The sequence below is a fragment of the Lytechinus pictus genome, chromosome 5 (genome assembly GCF_037042905.1).
Source record: "Lytechinus pictus isolate F3 Inbred chromosome 5, Lp3.0, whole genome shotgun sequence".
NCBI classification, from domain to species: domain Eukaryota; kingdom Metazoa; phylum Echinodermata; class Echinoidea; order Temnopleuroida; family Toxopneustidae; genus Lytechinus; species Lytechinus pictus.
In genome coordinates this window covers 50610670-50636321 of record NC_087249.1, presented here as the reverse complement: position 1 = coordinate 50636321, position 25652 = coordinate 50610670, and the positions used below count along the sequence as shown (strand labels likewise).

Sequence of the window (25652 nt, the reverse complement as noted above, 5' to 3'; positions counted from 1 at the left end):
ACAAAGAAATTAAGGCCCATGCATAAGGGTATGGAGTGCAAACAATCGAAGGAGGGGCGGCGGGGGGGGGGAGTATTTTGCAATGCGGTCATACATTTAAAAGCTATAGCTATAGCTTTGGGCCTCAGACACACTTTACCGGGTTTAGTTGAAATCGATCGAAATAACTCCAATCCAAATCCCTATTTTCTTTGAACGTTCTCCCCCCCCCCTTGTTTTATTTCAGTTACATCATCGTTATCATTGTGTCGGTAATATCATTTACTCAAATCGATGAAGTATACAGCGTTAAGTTCATAATGTTTTGGAAGTGAGGGTGAGTGTATGAGGGATGTGTGTGCGCGCGTGTACGTGATATTTTCGTATGTGAGGGTGTGTGTGTGTGTGTGGGGGGGGGGTCATTCTACAATACCTTTAAAATATGATCGTGGCGGGATATCATGTTATTTATGTAAATATTGGGTCACCTCAATGGCCATGCACAATATTGGTAGGAGGCAGTTGCTCTTTTTTCTGAATTAAAATTGTTTCAAAATTTTCCCCAAATACTGCACCGAATCCTTAACTTTCACAACTGAAATTCACAAGTGCCATCATGATAAGCTAGGTTGCTTCGTATCAGTTGCCCCTTTCTCTTGCTATCACGTTTCTTAAAAAAAAAGCTGTTAAGCGTCTAGATACCCGCTGTAAAGATTCCAAGAACGGCCCTACTGAGTGCCGTCGAAAATTTGTAACATGAGCCCTTTTCCCATTACAAGGAGAACCCACTCCACCAAAATGTTTGCGCCAAAGTCTGAATTGCTTCCGATGTGTCTTGTTATTGGACAGTGGCGTAAATGTTCAAATGCCACGCGCCCTGCGTCGCTGAAAGTCCGCCGTACGTCACTTAGCGGAAACTCGCTAATTATCAAACATGTCAAAGGTAATATGGCCTTACATTTGATTCGCGGACGGATACCATGCTGTCTCCGAAAAATCAATCAAAATTTGACATCCATTGTCATCGATGCACTTTCTTGAGGGGATTGTATATGCCTATACGGAAGTTTTTAGACTGCTCTGGAAAATTGTAAGGTCGCTCAATGTTTAATGAACTAGACCTATTTTGATCATGATTCTTGTCCGATCGATCGACTATAAAGTGATAACTTGTATTGGTGTCACCGTATCTGTGATGGTATACATGTATATTGGGATGATATGGAACGATGGACCTCTCATTTTATTCAGTTATCACATGGGTAAGCTGTCTTCATTTTATGTCTAAACTCCTTTTATGAGAGTAACAAAGTGAAGTTGCAGTTGTCTATTACTTATATATTCGGTAACGACGAGACAAGAATAGCGAGTTTTCGTAATTGCAACGGGGACGGAATGTTCAACACAGTAAAACTGTTGAAACTTTCCACAAGATCACGATGGACAGCTTAGAGGTCATTGTCGAAAATTGATGAACCGGGACAGCAGATCGTCCTAAGATGCTGACGATAAATTGCAGATAGGCCTAAATGTATGCTGTTTGTAGAGTCCAGGGCGACACTGCTGTTTTTTTATTCACCAAGTTTCGACAAAAGGCTTCTTTGTCATGAAGGGCTGTTGACAATAGATTCTCTGCGTTACAGAAGGCGTCTGTGTAGTGGTTGCGAAAACTCCCTATAATATCTTCAAATTCAATTGTTTTATTTCATTTTCAATAGAAGAAAATAAAATGGTCGAATATAATTACAATGACATTTGCAAATAAAACTTATCAAAAAATATAAATCGAGGTACAATATATAATATTTTTTTCAAAAGTAAAAAAAATATATATATAAAAGCAAATTGTCATAAACATTATCAAGATCTGTGGAAATGGAGGGATCCACTAAAATTACAGTGACGGGTTACAGCGACAGACCCAGCGGAGAAGGATGAAGTCACGGCCAGGATATGTGAGACTACGTTTTCAGTGGTATTTTTTTTTTTACACTCTAATATATATTTGGTCGCTCCTATTTGTTTCAATAATTCATATCTTCAACAGTACGTTGATCTTTTTTTCATGCGTGGAGCGAATATCCCATTCGGTCTACCGAGTCGGCCATATTATGAAAATAAAATGAAATATAGCTTAATCTGACCTGCCCCTTTATACTGTTTCTCGATTTCCCTTTGTCATCATGATCAGATGCCATACCTTACAAGAGGGCCCCGATATTCGTCAAGTCAACTCTGAACAGCACAGTCATTCAAATGCTACGGTGAGTTGGACGGAATTCAAATTTAGTGTGGTATACTGATAATTAAACCTAGGTTCAATCCTAGTCTAAGCTAGAAATTCAAACCACACTTATTACGGAGTTCTGGGCTCCAAAATATTTCTTCCATGTTCGCGGCAATTATAATGTATCATATAATTCATTGAAATTCATTATATATTTTTTGTATTTTCCTATTTTTGCGACTCAATCAACTTTTTGCCAACTTTATATGCAGAAGAATAAGAATAACTTTTAATTTTCATTTGGTGAATGAGTTGACAACTGGCATTCCGTAAAAAGTATGATTTAGAAAATAATCCAGGTTAAAAAACCATAGCTATTAGAATGCCACTCAGTTACCTATTGTAACACATTGCTGTTATCCACGTTGTAGTAAAAAGCCTGTAGGTATATTGGTGTTGATGGGTTAAATAGATGACAATTATAAACGTATTTTGTCTAATTTCAATGATAACATATATCTTATACATGTTTGAACCTTAACCAGAAATTGCAATTTTGTATCATTTTGTATATGCAATTGCAATCTTTAAGCAATATTTCAATTCACTTTAAAAGAGACAACACATACAATATTATAGGGCAGCATTTGACAGATACACGTCATGTACAGTATATTCATAGGCAAAGCCAGGGACGATCGTGTCAGAGCAAAGACAATGAAGAGATTAGTGGTAATGTAATGGCCGACATGGCCATTGTACCATTCTCAAAACTGTAACAAATGCACAGAGACATCATATATATATATATATATATTCACTACAAGAACATCTTTTAAACGAATTCGGACATCGTTAAGCCAATATCCGATTGTATGAATCAATTTAATTTAAATTCAAATTCAAAATGTCCAGATAATGCAATAGAGGTCGTTCAAAATTTTAAATAATGAAGTGTGATTATTTAATTTAAAAAATATATATGAACAGGATTGAATTCAAAATTTTAAATAATGAAGTGTGATTATTTAATTAAAAAAATATATATGAACAGGATTGAATTGAATTTAATTTATTTCCGTGAAAACAAATAACAATACGTATAAAATAATGCATGTGAAATTGACAAATGAAAAATGGGACGATGGCCCAGCATCAATCATGGTACTGCTGGTCTACCGAGTGGTCCTCATTGAATGAAGGGCGTGTCATCGGGACACTAAACGTCACAAAAAGAAACCATTGTCTACCGTTTTGTTTACTAACGGAATGAAGTGATTCGTGCAGTCACGTTGGGAACACCACGAACAGATCCATGGCTGTACATATTTGTTTTCCTTAGGGGTAACACAGTGCAAGAAGCATTTAGTTCTTCGAAAAAAACACGCAAAACGAGAGAGCGTAGCGACCGGGACTATCTTGGTGCGCTTTTGCATTTTCGAATAAAAGCGAAATTGAAGGATATCGGGTACTCTTAATAACAATAATGGTGATGTTTTATTGCAAGACCAAAGGTGATAGTTGATTACCCTTTATGTCAAAATTTCATAAACTAGATCTATAAAGTTTCAAAGTGAACAAAGTGATGCCATTCTATATACCCCCAACATGGTCAAAGTTCATTGACGCTAAATCACCTTTTAAGTTAATCATGTGACATAAAACTCATGCAAGACGATCAATAATATTTTAATATCCTTATGTTTAAGTTTAGTGAACATTTCAGAAAATTAAGTTTGGTGAAAGGGATGGTCCCGGCTGAAAATATTTATATCGAAATAAATAGAGTAAAATTCACAGAGCAAAATGGTGAAAAATCATCAAAATCGGATAACAAATAACAAAGTTATTGATTTTTAAAGTTTATCAATATTTTGTGAAAACAGTTATATACACATTGTCATGAATATTCATTAGGTCGGCTGATGATTTCACATCCCCGTCTTTCCTTTTTCTTCTGTTATTACATGAAATCAGAAATGTTTCATTATTTCATACATGTGTAAATGATGTGTCTCCATTATGATGAACTAAGTTGCGGCAAAAATTGCAAGTTTTCCAAATTTCTGGGGGGGGGGGGGGGCAACTGCCCCATACTGCCATGTACAGATCAATTGAATATCGCGCGGTGACTGCAAACACGACGGGATCAGAGTCAAATGAATTTTAGACATGTGAAAGGGGGAAACGAAAAGAGAATATGAGAAGCATGTGGAAGCACTTTGGAATAAGAGAGAAACAAAAAAAAAGTCCCATGCAAGCAAGACTAAACAAACATTCGATCATGTTCAAAATTAAGATATGAATAGGGGAACCATGCAAACAGAACAGTCTCTGTTTTGAACATGTTGAATAGGAAAATTATTGAAGGTATATAGATACACACGGTTTACTAACCGAAGGGGCAAATATACATAGCTAACATGTTTGTTTCAAAAATACATTTTTACTAAATTCTTGTTATTTAGTAAAAATGATACGACACAGAATTCATCAGGGGCCCGTCTTAAAAAGAGTTGCGATTGATCCGATCAATCGCAACTATGGAAAGCCAGGAAAGTCAATATATAAAATACATGTTTGTTTTAAAAAATCTAGATATGAATGTATATTCATAGATTCATTGATTTCTTGACAATTTCGTGTTCTCCTTCATTTACAAAGGACATTTTCAAAATTTCCTTTAAAAAATCATGACACTGATGGATTTCCATGGAGTTACGATTGATTATAACAATCGCAACTCTTTGCAAGACTGGGCTCAGATCTACACCTTTAAAAAATTGTTGCGAAGGACCCACCTCGCCCCCAAAAGTTTTAAACATGTTCATTATGTTACAACGAGCAGGCATGATTACACTGTTGATACTTTCTTTCACTTTTATCTTAACCTGCAGAAAGAAAGTCGGGAAGAAATTGAAATCAAGTAAGCCAATACAGATATTTCATAGTACCGTCAATCTCAATGACATAAAAGTTAACAAAACATCTGCAAGTGAAATTTCAGAGCGGGCGAAGTCTTGCGCTCTTGTGGGGAATTCAGGAATACTTTTGAAGAGCAGTTGTGGCGACCTGATAGACGAATCCGAGCTGGTTATCAGAATGAATTTGGCCAAGATTGGCCAGGCGTATTCCTCCGACGTGGGTTCGAAGGTATCCTACATGACTATTAACGGTGAACAGTGCAGACTCTTGAAGTCTTGCTTCGCAAAGAAAAAGAAAAGAAAGGCATCTTCAGCCTCTGAGTTGTTGAAAAGACTTCCAGTAGTGTGTGGCACAATGATCGACAGGCTCGGGCTACTTAGGGATGATACTGTTCTTTGGCCATGTAGGGGCAATGCTGACAAGATATTTCGAGTTCTCCCTCTTCTACGAAAACAGTTTCATCTGAACTTCAGCCTTGGGATCAATTATCAATCTTTAATGGACGCCGCATACCGGTAATTCATTCAATCCAAACTTCAATGGGGATGGGGTGTGAAATCAATGGAAGTTTAATTAAATGTGCCACCCAGATGTTCAGATAATCATCTCGTGTCATTATCTACAATCCTTCGAAAGAGAATGATGATAGATGACAAGATCTCGTATCTACTCATGTCTTCATCTTTTAGAAAAGGTGGTCAGATGATATGATCATGAATCCAAGATCTTGTCATCAGATCATATCTCGCACAGGGTATAGACATGACGAGATTCGATATCTTGTCATCAGATCATCTCTCCCATGCATAGACATGACAAGATCCAAGAAGTTGTCATCTGGTCATCTCTCCCACCGGATGTGACAGGATGCCATCCAGGGGATGGAGACATAATAAGATGTTTATCTGAACATCTAGGTGACACTTTTAAGCTTCCATAGAAACATAATAGTATATCGATGAAAATGTCACAAAAAATGTTTGTTTTCAAGATATCTTTTATAATATGTGCACGTACCCGGTGTTATGAATTAAAATCAAAGACAGTTTAAATTCGATGGGCTTATCCAATGTGTTCTAAGTTGGGCTAAGGAATTCAATAACGGGGCAATCCATACGCGTGGACTTTACTTCTAGTAACTTCAATCGATTGGAAATGTAGATCCTGAAAAACTATAGAACTTCAGTGGCGTAACAGGCGGGGGGGGGGGCAAGCTGCCCTCTGGTGGATTTCACCGGGGAAAAAAAAAATGGGGAAAAAAGAAAAGGGAGGGAGGAAGAAAGGGAAAGGGGAAGGAAAGGGGAGAAGGAAAGCTTTGCATCCCTCTCCCTATCTCTATTTTTCTTTCTATATTCTAGGCAGTTGTCATCGTACTATTGTCCACCCTCATGTACCGTCTTGTGTTGTGTTGTGTCGTGTTATTGTCTTTTGTCTCTGAATTTCACAATCCTGTATATAAGATTTGTTTGCCCCTTTCGTTATCTTCATGTATTCCTTTACATATATTTCAATATTTTTTCTATCCTAACTTTTTGAGGGGTTCACATTTTACAAGCTTTGCTTTTCAGTGGACCCCTCCATTCTTCTCATGATATATGATTATATTGATTCAATTATATTTAATTATATTGATTATATTGATTTAAATATATTTGAATCACTTATTGAATATGTATATTATTTATTCAATGTTGAATTTTGTTCATGCTTTTATTTGAATTGAATTGATTTATCATGTAATTATTTGTATTATGTTGAAGAATGAAAATAAATTGAATTGAATTGAATTGAGGAAAAGGAAAGGGAAAAGAAAACGAAGAAGAAAAAATATTTTAATGGAAAAGGAAGGAAAGCGGGAAAAGGAACGAAAGAACAAATCATTTCAAAATAGGCCTATGTAATGCAATAGCATGATGGGAAATAAATTAAAAGATGACAAAATGGCAAACAATAGCGGGAAATGAAGGTATAATGGAATTAGTCAAAAGCTAAATTGGAAAACAAAGAAAAGGGACAAGAAAAAAAACCTTAATAACATGACCGGGCTGCCGAGGATAGAAAATAAAGAGCGGGAAGAAAGATGGACTGCATACAACATATAAGCTTGCTAAATTTTATGCAAATAAGCTACCGGGGATTTGCCCCAGACCCCATGCAGTAGGGGCTCTTCATTTATAACCTTCAAATGGCTCTATAACGCCCCCTGTAGGGACCCTTCCTACAATAAGCTTTACGTTCAATCACTGGCGTACAGGCGCGGGGGGGGGGGGGGGGGGTCTTGGTTCCTCACCCAAGAGGAAATAAAATAAATTATAGGAGACGTAAATAATAATGAAATGAATGGAAACAATGAAATGTGTTATTTGCTGATAATAGATATCTATCACATAATTAAAATTTAATTTAAATAGGCACTTTTTTCCAGCTCGCTTTGCTCGCTGGCGACTTTTTACAATTATCCCACATTGCTCTGTTTTGCCCCCTCAAAATATTTGGTTCAACTGGGTTGAATTAATGTGTTGTGTAAAAGCTATATTCTGTATATACCGCGATTTGATTAAAAATAGCGGCAATCTGCGAGGTTTAAATGGCTTTGATATCAAAAGGTTCCGGGGGCTCCAGACGGACCCCAACCACATAGCACTGCCGTATATGAGTATGGAAGGGTTGGGCCATGATCCTCAAAAGTTCTACAACCAAAAAAAAAAAGGAGGAAAGAAAAGCAAAGGAAAAGTGTAGGATATGATTTTATTTACTGAATATAATGTCAAAAATATCTCAAAGTTCAATTCTCATAAAAATGTGATTTTTATTCTCCCTCGCTTCGCTTTTTAGTACATGCGCCATACTGCGCCTCTCGTTTTTTACTCTTCACGCTACTGCCGCAAAGAATCATGTTCACAGTGGCATACAGACCACAAAAAAGGAATGGAAAGAGAGAAGAGCGAAATATATTCTTTTTTGGATATCATGTCAAAATCTATCACAAAATTGGATTTTTGTATTAAAAATTTCAAATTTTTTGCTCGCTCGCAACTTTTTTTTACAGATAAATTCTGCCTGATACGCAATGTCTAGCCTTCTCAAAATCGTCGCCTCATTACACCATTACGCCTGTTCATACCATGATATGACCGGGCAATTTTTGGCTCTTGCCCCCCCCCCCCCCTGGCCACTGACCCCTGTTACGCAGCTGTAGAACTTGGATCTTAGATAAGGCCCTTTTTCTGATATGATGTTTTTATCATATTGTCGATTCCATGTATTTTGATTCGTGCACATCAGTTTTAATTAAGAAAGCACTACTTCTCGATTTACAAAAAAAAAAAAATTTATAATTGATTTGTTTACAGGTTGTGGCATTTTAGGGCACCATCGTCTGGATTAACCGTCCTCGCACCCATGATTCAACTGTGTGATGAGATATCATTGTTCGGATTCTATCCATTCTACACTGACCAGTATAATCGGACAATTCTTCATCATTATTTTGATCCAGAGGTTCGATTGAACTACACGACAAATGCCCACAACATGCCGGGGGAATATCGGTTTCTCTTAGACCTGGAAAATAGAGGCGCGATCAGAATTATCAACAATTGCGCACCAACCCAATAACGTATAGATGGGGGGCGTGGGCCATGGACCCCCCCCCCCCGAATTTTCAGGACCACGAAAAATAAAGAAAACGCTAGGGGAAGGGTAATATTTGACATGTTAAACTATCACAAAATTTTATTCTTGAATACAAATTTTACTCGCTCGCTTCACCCACTCGCAGCTAGATAGAACAATTTTGTCCTGTATACGCTAACAATTTTGGCTCATAATGATACTGCCCCAACCAATGATTTATCCTGATTTGTCCCGAAAATTGCAAAATGTGAATCTTAGTTTCAACAAAAATTAATACAGAAACAGATTCCCTGCGTATCACCAAACAAAATACAAGAAAAATTAAAGTAGACTGGGAGCAAAGCTATAAGAGAGTGTCCATTGCTAATTTAATTTGTGATACAGCTTATATCTAACACATGGATATGAATAGTATACTGTGCAATGTTCAACATTTGTATTAAACAAGTTGGATGTGATATTTTGTTCCTGCAAATGGTGAATGGGGAAAATAAAAAAATCTATGTTCTCTAATTGGAACAAGGAATAACATCATTGTAAAATTATCACAGTGATGCCCATGGTGTGACACAAGAATTCAAAATCGTTTTCTGAATGTGACTTTACCTTTCATATTTTAGAGCTATGCTCAGTTTTTACTGATTTTGAATTTTGTATTCCTCAAAATATCAAACATACCAAATATCTCTCTCTCTCTTTAATATATATATATATATATATAATAAAGTTGGCTTTATAAATCCAACTATTATTATTATTATTAAATAATTAAAAAAAAATCATTGGCAATCAAAGCATTATCTTCAGCATTATTTTGTTACCTTACAGAAGCCAATACGTGAAACTTTAAGATATATATATATTTATAAATGTGAGACATTATATATATATAACATTATATGTATTATATATTATATAGACATTATATATATATATATATATATATAAAGTCAAATGATCTGCTCGGAGATTATAAGTACAGTAGGTTCAAACAAAGAAAAGTATAAAAACTCCGTGGACAATAATATTTAACGAATTTTCGCCCATAGGGCTTTGTCAAGTTATGGCAAATTTATCAGATTGCGTCAAAATAATGCATCATAAAGATGCGCGTATCCTAAACAGTGAGCAAAAGCGCACAAAGGATGACGAAAAGGATACGTTATAAAGTGGAAACGAAAGAAGACAGTAGAAGAGGTAGATAGAGAGAAAATGAGAAAGTGACGAAGAGAGAGAGAGCGCGTGAGAGAAAGAAAGAAAGAGAGAGCGGGTGAGAAGGGGGGAGATAGGGGAGAAAGAAAGAAAAAAGGAGAAGGAAAAGGAAAAGGAAACGAAAGGAAAGAAATACAAGGAAAATAATGTAAAAGAAAAATAAAAAGAAAGTAAAAGAAGAAGAAAGAAATATCTACGTCAGACGAAATGAGTGGAAAGAAACATTGAGTCCATTGGGTTGGAGACATCCAAGGCGATGGATAATCTTCTCTTCCAAAAGCTTTCTGTCCTCATCACTTCCTTTGCAAGATAGTCTTAGAATTCCGAAGATATTCAAATAATCTATGGTGTGTCCTGGCAAATTGAAGTGACGGGCCACAGGAAGACATTGAGTGTTGAGTCTAATGGATCTTAGATGTTCGGTAGCTCTGTCGGCCATCCTATGCTTGGTTTCCCCGATATAGATCAAGTCACAGCGAGAGCAGACGATGGCATAAATCAGGTTGGTGGAGGTACAGGTAAAATCTTCCCTTATTTGCCACGTGCCATTCGGCCCCTTCAGCAGAGTGCAATCAGAAACAAAACGGCACGTGTTGCACCTACGTCTCCTGTAAGATGTTGTTCCTTGCCGCTGGGTTTGATTGACTGCAAGTGGTTCCATTCTGGAGTGAACGAGTAAGTCCCTCAAACTCTTGTCTTTTTTTTAGGCAACAATGGGTGGTTCGTTGAATACCCTCTTCACTTCAGGATCTCTTTCAAGGATAGAGGTATTTCTCATGACGTTGGAGACGAGTTTGACTGTCTGGGGGTGGTAAATCATCACTAGAGGTACCCTCTTAGTTTTTTGACGAGTTCTCTCCTGAAGAGCTTGCCGACGTGTCAACTTGGAGGCATTGCGTACAGCACTTGCTATAACATCTTCCGGGTAACCCCTTCTGCGGAAGAAAGAGATCATTTCCTTCGCTTTGTCACGGTAATAATAATCATCGCTGCTGCACAATCGGCGAAGTCTTGTCAGTTGAGAATAAGGTATCGACCGTTTGCAGTTGGGTGGATGTGATGATTCATAGTTCAGGTAAAGGTGCGCATCGGTCTTCTTGTAGTGCACGCTGGTAGAAATGCCAGTGCCCTCAATACGAAGGATGATATCCAAGAAAGGGACAGTCTGATCTGATATATTATGCGTGAATCGAAGGGATGGATGGTAGTTATTGAAATACTCAATGAAGGAAGTCAAATCTTCCATAGAGCATGTAGCAACACCAACGAAGTCATCAATGTATCTCTTCAGCAGAAGTGGCTTTGGACCTAATAGTCCAGTCAATCTAGCCAGAATAGGGGGGTAACCCACCACTAATTGCAACACGAGATATTCCACTGCAATGCTTTCCAGTAAGGTCCCCTAAACAACATACTAAAAGTCCCAAGAAATCCAAGCAGTGGAAATTTATGAAATTTGCATATTATACAAATTAGCCATGAAAAATTAGAAAAAGAAGGGAAATGATCCAAAGATTACAAATTAAATGTCCAAAATAATTTAATTTGAATGGAAATTCATGATAAATAACTGAATTCAATGTTTTTAATCAAAAGTGCAAAAATTTCTACCTCATTTGCATATTATGCAAATAAGCATCCTTATATGGAAAAAATGTCAAGATATTGTGATTTTTCTCATATAGACTGCTTGAAAACATTTCATTAATGTTGACATTAATATGTTACTATATCACTCAGCATGAGAATTCATCCCAATGCCTGAAAATTAATTTGCATATTATGCAAATTAGCCATTTAAAAAATAGAAAATGAGGAAATTAATCCAAAGATTACAAATTAAATGTCCACAGCAAGTAATATTGAACAAAAGTTCATGATGAATAAATAAGTTTAATGTTTTCATTTAAAAAAAGCTAGCAAATCTGCCTCATTTGCATATTATGCAAATAAGTATCCTTATATGAAAAATGTCGAGAAACTTTTTATCACATTGACTGCAGTGAAAACGTTTCAGTTTTTCAAATTAATATACTGCTATCACTAAGCATTCACATCTATCCTAATATGATTTATATTCAAGGAAAAATACTGGAAATATGTTCTTCGCTTCCTAAGCCGCGTTATTAGTCTGACAAGATGATGGGATTGGCAAGAACAAAGCACAGTATTTGAATTGGTGTGTAGTTTGTTAGAGTTGACAACCCTTTCTTATATGGATGTGAACGACTTAGACTTTCTTGAAATTTCACCGTATAAACATAATAAAGGGAGGCCAGGAAAAGCAAACTTATGGCAGGTAAGATCTGATGAGAAGTCTCATTAAGAAGTGTAGCAGAGATTCCGTCTGGCCTAGTAGCTTCATGCAGGTTGTTTTCTTTAACAATTTCTTCAGTAGTCTGGCTACACCTGCTTGACTAAATAATATGTTATCTGGCCATATCTGGGTCAGGACTGGGTCCCAGGACTTGTAGATCAGCGTCATCATCATCATCATCAGTGGTGAATACTAAGACTAAAAATCTTTGCCTTCCTTTAATAATGCTATTCCAATGTAGTCATAGCTATTGATATTAAGGGCTCCCAACATGTAAATTGTTACAGCCTGGATCATTGTCAATCCGGTCAACAAATTATGTATTATAGGCTTGTCTACAAAGTACAAACCCTCTTATGGTCCTTTTTAATACATTGTAGCAATTCTGAGCTTTACCTTATTGATGCTTTTGGAGCTCTAAAATGTGCAAGCCTTCCAAGCCTTTCTCTAAAACTCTTGACATATTCCGACACAACTTATGTCCATTGTCTCAATGAGGAAACTTGTGTCGGAAGAAGACATGGTTTCTTGTTAAAGTCCTCTTGATTGGCATTCAGTCTCCTATGCTCGACTTGTCGAATTTCAGTACAGAGAGTTGTATGATTGTCCAAAGTACATCTGCATGACACTATTAAAGTCAGCATTCCTCCAGAAGAACATCCTTAGTTGTACCATAATTACTAAAAGGTTTATTCCTCTGGATAACCATGAGTAACACATTGTGGCAAATAATTCCTGGAAGTGGTACACACTGTCTAATCAATGTTCGATGGTATTTGATGGTGATGTTAAGGGTGTTCCATTATGATGTGTCCTCTTGTTGGAAAGGCAATAATCTGGCTTATAGTCCTCCATCTGGTCTGTTCATTGTCTCACTGAGGAATTTCTGTTTACCATAAATATCAGGAAATTAATATTATTATTTGCATACGACTTACTTAGAAACTATAGCTTTAATATTTGGAGATGGTTACCATAGGAGATTTATCAAAGAGGAAAGAAAAGAAAATGGATGCTTCATCATGAAGCAGCAACTGGATTCAGCAAGAACGTCTAATTACGATTCCTGTATCTGATAAAGATGCCTATAATGCACTTTAAGCCTTCATCATGAATTTATAAATGGCTTTCATGTCGCTCTTATAGGCAAATGCCCATCGTAACTCTTATTAAAGCATGCCCAGAGATCTTGTGATCCAAGCAAGTACTCATATTCACCACCAAGACAAGTGATGATGATGATGATGATGATGATGGGTTCTTGTAAAGCGCCGGTATCCGCCTCATCAGCTGCTGGGCGCTCATGGCGCTTGCTCAAAAATAGGAAATATCTCACAAATTTCAATGTCTTCAAACAATGCTTATATAGGATCATCATTCAGTTCAAGTACTGTCCTAGTAATGCTACAATTGAGTTATTCTTGGGATAATGTTGGAATGGGGAACAGAAAGGTCTTCAGGTAAGACTCAAAAGTTGATTGGGTCTCTGCTCTCTTGATAAATTGGGGAAGGTTATTCCACAGCTTTGGTCCAGAGATGTAGAAGGCTCCGTCACCCCAGGTTGTGTGGCTGAGAGATTCCCTCAGCAATGCTTGATCTGCTGATCTGAGACTGTGTGTTGGTCTATGCTGAGATAAGAGCTCTGATATGAAGGGTGGAGATCTATCGTTAAGCGCTTTAAATACAAGGACCCCAAGTTTATAAGCTAAGTGGTGTGCTACAAGGACCAAATATTCGAAGCTAATGGGCTTTTATTTGTATGGGTGTGACATCTTGTCCTGATCAATTGGCAATCCAGGAGCTTGCTAGCGTGGACTATACTCGCAAGAAACGCAAAGTCTCTACAACGTCAAGAAGAGAGCAAGACTTGGATGGAAATAATGAAGCATTCAAGCAGTGGGATCAATGTAGAATGGACTCATCATTGCACAATATGAGTGGGGTAACTGCTCGTGACAAAAGTCAATATCAACCAAGCAAGAAGTGTAGGGAAGGTCATCATGGTTAATACACATAATCTACATGGAATTTTAGAGGAAAGTATCACGTATGTGTTTCCTTGAATATTTATATCATGTCGGATGCTTATTTGCATAATATGTAAATTATACTTCAGATATTAAGCTGATTATTAGTGTATTTGCCATTCTTAGTGATCACATCATATTGATCTAGACTGAAATGTTTTCATAACTGGTTTCGGGAGAAAAATAAAAATTTCTGGATTTTTTTCCATATAAAGATGCTCATATATATGCAAATGAGATAGATTTATTTACGATTTTTTATTAAAAAAAAAATAAATTTGTAAAACTTATCATGGGCTTCAGTTCAATTCGTATTGTTTTCTGCACTTGATTTCCAATATTTGGATTATTTTCCTTATTTGTAATTTATTATGGCTAATTTGCATAAAATGCAAATTTTGTGATTTTCCTATATGCTTGTATATTTAAGGACTTTTAATATGGTGTTTAGGAAAGCCTCCTGTAAGGTATTGCCATATTCCAATTTCAATAGATAATCTACTTGCAATATTTGAGGGATGTATCATCAGTGTGTTTTATTGAATATTTATAACATGTTAGATACTTTTATTTGCATAATATGCAAATTACACTACAGACACTAAGCTGAATACAAATGTATTCAACGTCCTTAGTGATAGCAGCATGTAAATTTCAACATTGATGAAATTTCCAAGCAGTTAATGAGAGAAAACTCACATACCTTGACATTTTTTTCCATATAAGGATGCTTATTTGCATATTATGCAAATGAAGTAGATTTTTTTGCACTTTTGACAAAAAACATTGAATACAGTTAATTATCATGAATTTTCGCTCAAATTCATTTGTTTTGGACACTCAATTTGTATTCTTTGGGCTATTTTCCTTATTTTTCTAACTTTTTATGGCTAATTTGCATAATATGCAAATTTCATAAATTTCCACTGCTTGGATTTCTTGGGACTTTTAGTATGTTGTTTAGGGGACCTTCCTTGAAAGCATTGCAGTGGAATATCTCGTGTTGCAATTAGTGGTGGGTCAAACCCTATATTGACTGGACTATAAGGAGTGGCTTTGGACCTAAGGTCCAAAGCCACTTCTGCTAAAAAATTTGTCATAACTTGACAAAGCCCTATGGGCGAAAATTCGTTAAAATATTATTGTCCACGGATTTTTTAACACTTTTCTTTGTTTGAACCAATATATTATATAGGTTTGAACCTATATATATATATATATATATATATATATATATATATATATATATATATATATATATATATGCATGTATATGTGCGTGTGTGTGAGGGTGTGTGTATAAAAGTTCCTGATATTCAAACCTGAAAATGAGGCATTCTAAGCTCTTGAAGGGGATGCGAATAGGCCTAGCTAACTAAATAATTAATGTGAGAGCGAAATTTTTGATATACTGATATAAAAAGAGACATTTTAATGATTTTTATAAGAATTTATGAAGAATATTCATATCTCTCTCATCGGAGTGCGCAGCACGAGCGGATAACCTTCGACGAACAGATCTGAAAAGGGAATATTTTGAGGATTGTTTTCATGAAGAAGGCATAGGAACTTTCCAGCTTTCGAATCGAGCTGAAAAGTTTGATGTTGAGATGTGAATACGGGACATGTCAAACACTTTTCAATTGTGAATAGAACCTACCTCACAAATTAATCAGGCGAGTCAGTTCTTACCCTCGCCTTTATTAACTCATTTATCTATTGCTTTATTGAAACGATATTAAAATAGGCTGTGCACTGTGAATCATTACCCTATACTAAAAGTGTTTATCCTATCTAGTTATATTTTCAATAAAAGACCTGGATTATCAATACATATACCTACTTGACTTTAAATCAAAGTACTGTAATTTATAATTATAAAAAATAGGAAAAAAATATCATCATTTTGGGGGTTTTATGTTTATTATTTCTTTTTAAGAAAACAAAATTGAAGAATATTTATGCCAGCGAAAGTAGTCAAATTGACTGGTTGCCAAATACTAAGCCCCCCCCCCCCCCCCCCCTCGGCCCCCGCTACAGAACCCCGAATTTCCAGACAGTGGGTCCATGGTTATGCACTGGGGCGAATAATAGCACACAATGGCGGGACATTTGAAAAGCGGATGGGACAGATGAGATTGGAATGCAAGCCTATATATACGACGACAACAACAGCAATGCGCAGAGAATTAAGTAATGAATTTACACAGGCGGCACGTGTTCTCATACAAGGCATCCGTTTGGATTCTCTTTTGCTGATATGAGAGGAAAGTAAAGATGGAAACTTCAAGGACTGATTTCGCCTGTGATTTCAAACACTTTTGATGCCCAGGCGTGGCTCCAGGTAAGTGAAATAAATATCTAAATGTTCATAGAACATGTAGAATGTTTAAACTATTGGAACATTTCACTGGCTCAGAGAATAGAGGTTTGCCAACGCCGAGTACCAATGGCGCAAAAGCATGATAAAGAATTGATGTTTGTCAAGATTGTTTAACAGTGATATTACTTTTTTTAAATCTGAGCTACAGGGTCTCTTTTATCACCCGTGTCTGTGATATATTCTACAGAACAACCTCTGAAGAAAAAAAAAATTGCGCACAGAAATCATTATTAAGTGCTTAAAAAAGAAAGTGAAAAATTAAGTGACCTGAAACAATGATTCAATTCATGCTAACATGTGTTTCATTAATCAGAGTTCCATATTATGTTCCATCCACTAAAATTGAAAAAAAAATACATGGATCAAGTTTCCAAAGTCCAGGTCATAAATAAATGTCTAACAAACTTGATATCTAACACATTTAAGTTGGATACATGCTTATGGCTTTGTTCAGTCATTCTTTTTTTATTCAAGCAAAAGATGTGATTTAATTAGATGAAGATATGATTTATTAGGGGGGCATACGAAACTCTTTCAAATTCATCTGCCTAGTAAATTAATTTTTTTTTTTGGGGGGGGGCTATGCGTTTTAAACGAGCCCCACGGCGGTTTTGCATGTGTGTTTCATATTTTAAGAGTTGATAACTTTGCTATACAGGGGCTGGAGATTTGATTTTGGTCTCATTTTAAAGCCTATTACAAGTGACTAGTATAATAATTTAACACTCCCCACAATGCATTTTAATTCAACAAATTGTAATTAATAACTAATTGAAAAAACCTTTAAAATCTTTGTATAGATTATTAATAACTAAATAAAACGCTGTGAAACGATTGGATGAACTATGATGAAAGTGAAAAAAACTACATGGCTATCATAAAATCTGATACGTTAAAATATCAATTGAAAGAAAAAATAGAGCTTTAGGCCTATTTTTTCACCACGTCGCAAATTGTGATCAGTCATGCTTGGATGATTGTAACTCTTCAAGTGCAATTATTGTCAAACCTTGATCATTAGAGCATAACTCGCATTACGTTTTCATTTCATATTAAATTCTTATCCTTTTCATTTATTTTGTCAGGAAGTGAAATATAAATCTAATCATACCCTTGTACAAAAGTCTATGAGGCAACAGCAGTCAGATATCCATTCACTTAATGATTGCGAAATGCTCAATTCCGACTGAAATACTAAGAATCATGAAAGCATATCATCTCATCTCTCGGAGAAAAAGTCATGATCAAAGAATCTTTGCGAGCTACTCTTGATCACAACAAGGTCTGAACATAATATATAATATCGCATATAGTGACTCATACTTATTCATGTATGACCGATCACAATTGGAACTAGAAGCAAAACAAAGGCCAGACTTTCTTTTTCAAATATTTAATTCATTTATAAATATGAAAAATGAATATGAAAAATGAATCCAATTGCTCCCATGTATATAAGTCAATGAGCTATCAGCATGCAGTCAGATAGGAATTTGTTTAGAATCGTTTGAAAAATGCGTAATGCCGATTTAAATAACAAAAACTGCATATCAAGTGAAAGCATATCATCTCACATCTTAAAAAATATGAAACAAGTTTTGATAATTGAAGCATTGCACGTTACTCTTCAAAAATCATAACAAAGTCTGGAAATATGTATAGTCGCATACAATGTATTATGATTTAAAATCATTCAAGCGTGACTGATTACAATCTGCTAAAAGGTGAAAACATAAGCGCTCGCATTTAAATTTTATCTAGTCCTTATGAAGTACTGTACATCGTCTTGTTGAAGAAAGCTAACATTACACTTAAAACTTCGGTTCCCCCACCTGCGTAGAGACGTGGGGCTTGGGCCATTGAAAAGAAAAGAGGTGAAGTATATAGTTTAAAATACCATGTCAAAATCTATCACAAAATTAGATTTTGCATGCATTCAAAAGGTCACAATATTTGTTTGCTCGCTTCGCTCGCTCGTAGCTTTTTTTCAAAATAAATTTTTCACTGTACACCATGTATACCCCTTAAAATATTTAGACTCTTAAAGCCACTGACCCCGCCACTTAAGCTAAAAGAATAGATTCCTCACAGAGGACAATACTTGTGTCAGTCATCCACCCCCCCCCCCCCCCCGTGAAAACCCATCGACACCTGTGATCTTTACAGGTAGTCGATCTTGGGCTTTATAATTAATTATATTATACATGTAAGTATATCGTAATTTGCTGACACTTCTATCTGTGGTAAGTACTTGAAATAGTAACATCAATACATTTGTCGGAGGGGGGGGGGGGGGGCTCAGCTAATTAAGCTATCCAATCACAGACTTGGCCGGCCAGGAAAGGAAGATGATTTATTTACTATGTTAGGCAGTAGGAGGAGTATTAGAACCATTGCTTCATGGCAAAAAAAAATCGATCCTCTTTTGGGTGATAGACAACATTGTTACTGGGTAAGCAACCTAAAGGTAAGGTATTCCCCATTGAAATTGACAATTTAGATATTTTCTGATACTTAATGAGATCAAAACTTTATCTGTGGATTGGATATTCTTTAGCCAACTAAACATGCTATTCCAAATTGGTTTCACAGGAATAGAAAAGTTAGTTGGTCACATTGACGACAAGCATCGTCATCACTTCTGTATGTTCCAACCCGACAATGAAGACCGCCCTCTAGACTACGTCCTGGTAATTGTCGTCCGTGGTATTCCTTCAGGATCAACATCGAATTCCATACCCGTATGCTGTGACTCTTCATTAACGGGCTGCCTTTGACTTTGGTAAGTAAGATGATGGGATGAAATATATAGTGGGGGTGGTGGTGATGTGATCATGATGACTGTTCATGTAAATGTAGGTAATGGTAATGGTGGTGGTGGTGGTGGAGATGGTGATGATGTTGATGATGATGATGATGATAATAATGATGATAATGATGATGATAGAGATGATGATAGAGATGATGTTGACGATGATGGTGATAAAGATGATGAGAAGTTAGCTAAGCAGCAGCAGACTAGGGAGTAGATCAAGATCCGGGATGATGGCAACAGTGAGATCTAATGGCGGCACCAAGGGGGGGGGGGGGCAAGGGGCATTTGCCCCCCCCCCCCTACCACTCAAGATCGTTTAAAAATCCCGGTGCCGCCACAAATATCATCCAGTTCACCAAACCAGACATCCATGAGTGGGAAAGAAAGTAGGTCCATGGTCCAACTTACACTGACGGCTTTTGTATTGTGTCGGCCACCCCCCCCCCCCCCCTTCCCAACTATGAACACCGATCGACACCCATGGTTATACAAGTAAAGAAGCATATATTACCTTTTTTTTCTCTCAAAATAAAGTAAGTCGAGCACATCTTGAAGAAGAGACAAGTCATATGCCAATTAAAGGTTTAACTTGAATGTTCGAGTAAAAAAATATAAAGGGCTGAAGTCAGACGTCGTTTTGACCGTCCAATTTGATTTCCAACTTGAACTGTTCATTATTGAACATACAGGCCCCCAAGATAGGACCGCACCAATCAATATAGTGTTAGATTATTTGAGTGTTGTTATACGTATAACACCTTTGGATGTTACTTTTACACCCTTTGGTGTTGTGTTCTATCCCAGTAAGTGTATTTTTATCACTCCAGGTATGTAGGCCTCTAGGGACACTAACTGGTGTCAGTTTCAATAACCCAGGGTTTTTTTTCAGTGATATATGGAGTGAAACAAAATGTATTTCATGGCCTGTTCAAAGTCCAGGATTTTCGGATAGTTTTTTATAAAATGAAAATACCAACATAACATGTATGGGTTGAGTTCGCAACTTTTGCATTGATAGTAATCAGCTTTAATTGGGTTTCAGTGTCCTTTAAATTGATACGAGGCACCAGATGACCAGAGTTACAACTATGTTAACTTTGCCATTTTTGTAACTGCCATAATTATAACCTTGATTGTGATTGGCTTCTGAACCATGTTACTGTGGTAGTTACAATATTGAAAGTTGCAACTAATTATGAAATGGATTCTAGGTTCGTTACTTTGTTGGATGACGTAGAAAAGAACTAGAATGTATCTCTTGTTTCACTTGTTTTGTTTTCCAACAGCGCAAGAATTGACCTGGTGTGGACCAAGACTTCAACACCTTTTGGTGGTCAACGATTGCTGACCACCTCGATGCATCATGGGGAGCAAACTTGAAGTGGAATAGGCTTACGCCGTCCATGTGGCCTGGTCAGCGAGGAAGATAGCATGTTTTCAACAGAAGATGATGGCGGGTCAGGTACGGTTGATAGGAGAATGTTGCTTGGAAGGCACCCACGTGTTATCTTACGATGAGATGGATGGGGTACGACGTCATTGGTGACCGGTCTATTCGATTTTCCACTTAATGACCCAATTTCCACACGTGAGAAGGAGGATGTGGATAGAGGATTTCGGTCGACGAATATACCATCCCCATCCCCATGCATAAATGAAGGTTTACCCGATGCAGTCTCATCATGATGAGGGGTGACCAAGGATCCAGTTGGTCTTCTGCACGTCTTCCGCTGGACCAAGCCCGAGTGACTTCACAATACACGATGGGAGTGTTCCCATGGAATGCTAAGATAGGACGGTCATCGTCATAAAATAGGTCAACCAAATTTTGCTCACTAGCTTCCTTAATTTTGCATGCGACAACGTTACTCTTTCCTATGATCTGTTTAAGGAGTTTTTCATGGCGTTATTCAGATAAAATAACGTAAAATTGGTCAAGAACATGGTAACACAACCATCCCTACCTTCTGTAGGGAATCTTTGTATTTAACACATTACCTGTATATCGATTCTCAAACTGAATTCCGTTTAGTATTCACGGGGACATTCCCATGCTGTAATGTAAAGTCTCTAATATTCTCAAGAAGTCGTTTTCTTTATGTTTGTTCCATGCGAAACATGTTCACAAAGATTGTTAAATGCTTCATGAGGATTTCTGGAGAAACACTGCATTCGGAGTTCAGTCTTTGCAGGGTTCATAAAGATTATTATTATATATTTTTTTTCAAATGCTACCAGAGGGCGACAGGTTTAGGGGGACAGAAAAAAGGGGAGGAAGAAAAATAATATTTTTTATGATACAAAAGATAATAGCAATTGTTCTGAAATGAAGCTTGGGTTTTAATTCCACAATTTTCTTTAGCTCAGATGTTTTGCTCACACGCCTACTTTTTTTTTTTTTTTTTTTTAGATGTCCTTCAGGATGTCATTAGATTTTACAGCACTTGAAGGTTAAATATACTTTCCATATTTGTGATTTCGCAAAGGAAACAGCATAGTCGGTGGAAGTAGGGGGACAGGATCATTCTACAATTTCTATAAAAACTCTGTGGGATAAGACCACATTCTATCGAAAATTTTGATAACCTCCTTATAATTTAGCCCCCCCCCCAAAAAAAAAAAAAAAAGGTGGAAGCTTGCGATTTTCCATTAAAAATTTATCTTTGAATTGAAAAGAAATATAACGAGTCTCTCCATTCTATGTGTGGCCGCAAATATCTTACTGTAGGTTCAAGCTCCTATATTTATAGGTGGGACAATCGTTAAAAGTCGTCCCTCCCAACGATTCGGAGTTCGACCGGAGGGAGGGACGGGAGACTAGCATTAAAATTGAGATATTTCCACCAAACTTGGACTTTCAATCAAAATCTAAATCCCAAAACGCCATTGCGCTTTATGCCCATAAAAGTTTCAAAACATACACTGAAATCAAATGGCAAAGATCAAAACTTTCCGTGTTTCAGTTTTAAATAATAGAGCCTATTAATTTGGGAGTAGAATCAGCGAAAATGAGAAATACGTCCCTTCTTCTGCCGGCTATGCTGCGGACATACAATCAGGGTATCTGATTTAAAGCTCAAGTCCACTCCAGAAAAATGTTGATTTGAATAAATAGAGAAAAATCAAACTAGCAAAACGCTGAAAATTTAATCAAAATCGGATGTAAGATAAGAAAGTTGTGAGTCCATGGGTGTCGATCGGTATTCTTGGTTGGGGGGGATGATTGACACAAATGTTCTTGTGGATGGGGATCTTTCAACATTACCCCCACTAAAATCACAAGTTAGTGCATTTGGGAGTGGTTGATATGCATGGTGTTCTTGCAGTGGCGTACCGTGAGTCACGGCATGGGGGGGGGGCCACCAGCAAAATTTTTGAGTCACTTAGTGAGCGCGCGAAGCGCGCTCAGTTGCCAGGTATACTGACCTAATAGGGACAGTTTAAGGACAGTGCCATTAAACGGATATGTATCTCACTGCCCAAATAATGCGAGCGCGAAGCGCGAGCTGAAAATGTTTGATATGCAGACCAAAAAAGGACATTATAAGCAAATGAGCGCGAAGCGCGAGCTGAAAATTTAGGATATTCAGACCTGAAGAGAGGCATTCTAAGGCCTGTTTGTAAGAATTCACTAAGACCATACGATACGTATCTCACTGAACAAATGATGCGAGCGCGAAGCGCGAGCTGAAAATTTTTGATATTCAGATCAGAAAAAGGGACATTTTAAGGACTGATTTTTAGGAATTCATGAAGAGCAGACATACCTCACCAATCTACTAGTGCGAACGTAAGCACGGACAGGAAATGTTTTATATTAACACCTTAAAATGGGGCAATTACTTTAAGTAGTCATGAAAAAGAACCATATGTCACTACATAAAACAATAATAAGTCGAAGTGCGAGGAAATATATTTGGTGTATATTGACTTAAAAACGTTAAACAGACAATGCGAGTACCGGGAACAATGAAGACATCTAGGTCTGAGCAAAATAAAGTTATGAAAAAATGTTTCTTATGTATTATAACATAACATTATAATAATATAACATTATAATGAACAATAATTTCTTCGTTCCCACTACGTTTCTCTTCCTTTCTCCTCTTCCCCGTTTTTTTTGGGCCAGCCGATTGGGGGGACACGTGCCCCCATGCCCCCCGTAGTTACGCCACTGTGTTCTTGGAAATTCTTTCATTGTTGCAGTGTACTGTACTTATATAATTTTTTTGAAAATTCAATTTGTGTTACAAGTAAGCCTATTCTAAACTTATACGAAAAAAAAAATAACAAAAAATTTCTGGACCATGTACAAAGTGATATGTTTATTGAACATGATGTATACAGCTTCTCTCTCAAATCTAACCCGACTGGCGATATCTTTTTTCTTCTTAATGCATGATGATAAAATGCAGATTCGGACAAATTAAGACTAGCACAAATTACAAACTGTGTGGTTTCTCGTGCGCCATCGGGCTTACCGTCATTCCTTAGACGATTTTAACCCAGGATTTTAACATGTTTTAAATGCTTTATAAGTGCATGAAACAAAAACAAACATAAAAACAATCAAAACTCAACTGTCATGCTATGATATTTCTCCAACATTTTCTTGAACCATCAGTGTGTAATATCAGCTAATATATGTGTTAAAATGAAATTTACGTACCGCATGAGTGTGCTCATATAGAATGCAAAACTGTCATCCCTTTCCAAACTCAAAAGAGATTTCTTTTTGCCAAAATAAGAAAAAGTCAATCAAGTTTAGTTATTCAAGTCCATAACAATAACAAGAATAACATGGAAAAAAAACATCCGATGTTCATATCCGAAGATACGCTTTAGAGAGAAATGAATGATTATTCTTTCTGAAACCATTAATTGATTTCACTTATTAAAAAATGTAAAAATATGATCATATTACCACTGGTGGGATGGAACACCCTACCAACAAAAGTTGTTTTTCGTCGGGGTCCTTTTATGTCATGTGTTAAAAAATATCATATACATAAACATTTCATTCTTTTTCATCTTGAACCTCCACCCATCTGTTTAAAAGTCCTGGAAAAGAATGTTGCGAGGGAAACAAACTGATTGATGGCATACTATAACCATCATGATCAAACTTTTCATTTTTTCATCATCATTATTTTAAATTTTCTACCCTAAATTATTGGGGGGGATAATAATACAGGCCACCCCCCACTTGAAATATTGGGGGATATATCCCCCCCCATCCCCCCGTGATCGACACCCATGGTTGTGACATTTTAAAGTCTTGCTTATTTTTCACAAAACAGTGATATGCACAACTCAAATGAGACATTCGATGATGTCCCTCACTATTTCTTTTGTTTTTTTATTGTTTGAATTATACAATATTTCATTTTTTACAGATTTGACAATAAGGACCAACTTGACTGAACCATATAGTATTAAACAATGCTTATTCCACATGTTCAGGGAGGAATTAATCGTTGTTTCACTTGACAATGAGGAGAAAATTAGAATATTTCATATATCATATAATAAAATACAAAAGAAATAGTGAGTGGATGATGTCATCAGTCTCCTTATTTGCATACCCCCCAGGATGTGCATATAACTGTTTTGTGAAATTAAGTGAAACTTTAAAATATCTATAACTTATTTTAAATCCGATTTTGATGAAATATTCAGTGTTATGCTTGTTGGATTTTTCTCTTTTTATTAAAATCAATTTTTTGTTGGGGTGGACTTGTTCTTTAAAGGAGGCCTTCTGTGCATCAGACAAAGGAGCGTGTTTATTGACATCTTTAATATACGGTGGCAAGCTATTGGGAAATTTTAGAGCAAACTGCAAAGGAAAACAAATATTGAACAACACGTTTATTTCTCAAAATTGACCAGATCTCGTCTTTTTTTTTCAAATTTCGAGCCCGCGCATCTCTTTATACTAATGTATTGTTTTACAAATCATAATTGATCCTTGAAAACATTTAAATTATAAATTCACAGACGCTACAGACAATTTTATTTTGTGAGACATTACTTGAATGAAAATAATTTTTGTTTATAAGAACACTATTGTAATTATATGCAAAAAATCTTAAGACTATTTATATACTTATTTGTCCACTAGTTGTTCAGAC

At 36.5% G+C, this 25652-nt stretch overlaps 1 long non-coding RNA gene across 1 annotated transcript; it reads left to right on the top strand.

Annotated features, from left to right (window-relative positions):
* The first annotated feature begins 16378 nt into the window (after positions 1-16378).
* Positions 16379-23114, top strand: LOC129261133 (uncharacterized). Its single transcript, XR_008584610.2, has 3 exons — positions 16379-16667; positions 19299-19488; positions 20808-23114. It is a non-coding gene; the product is annotated as an uncharacterized LOC129261133 (long non-coding RNA).
* Positions 23115-25652: the final 2538 nt, after the last annotated feature.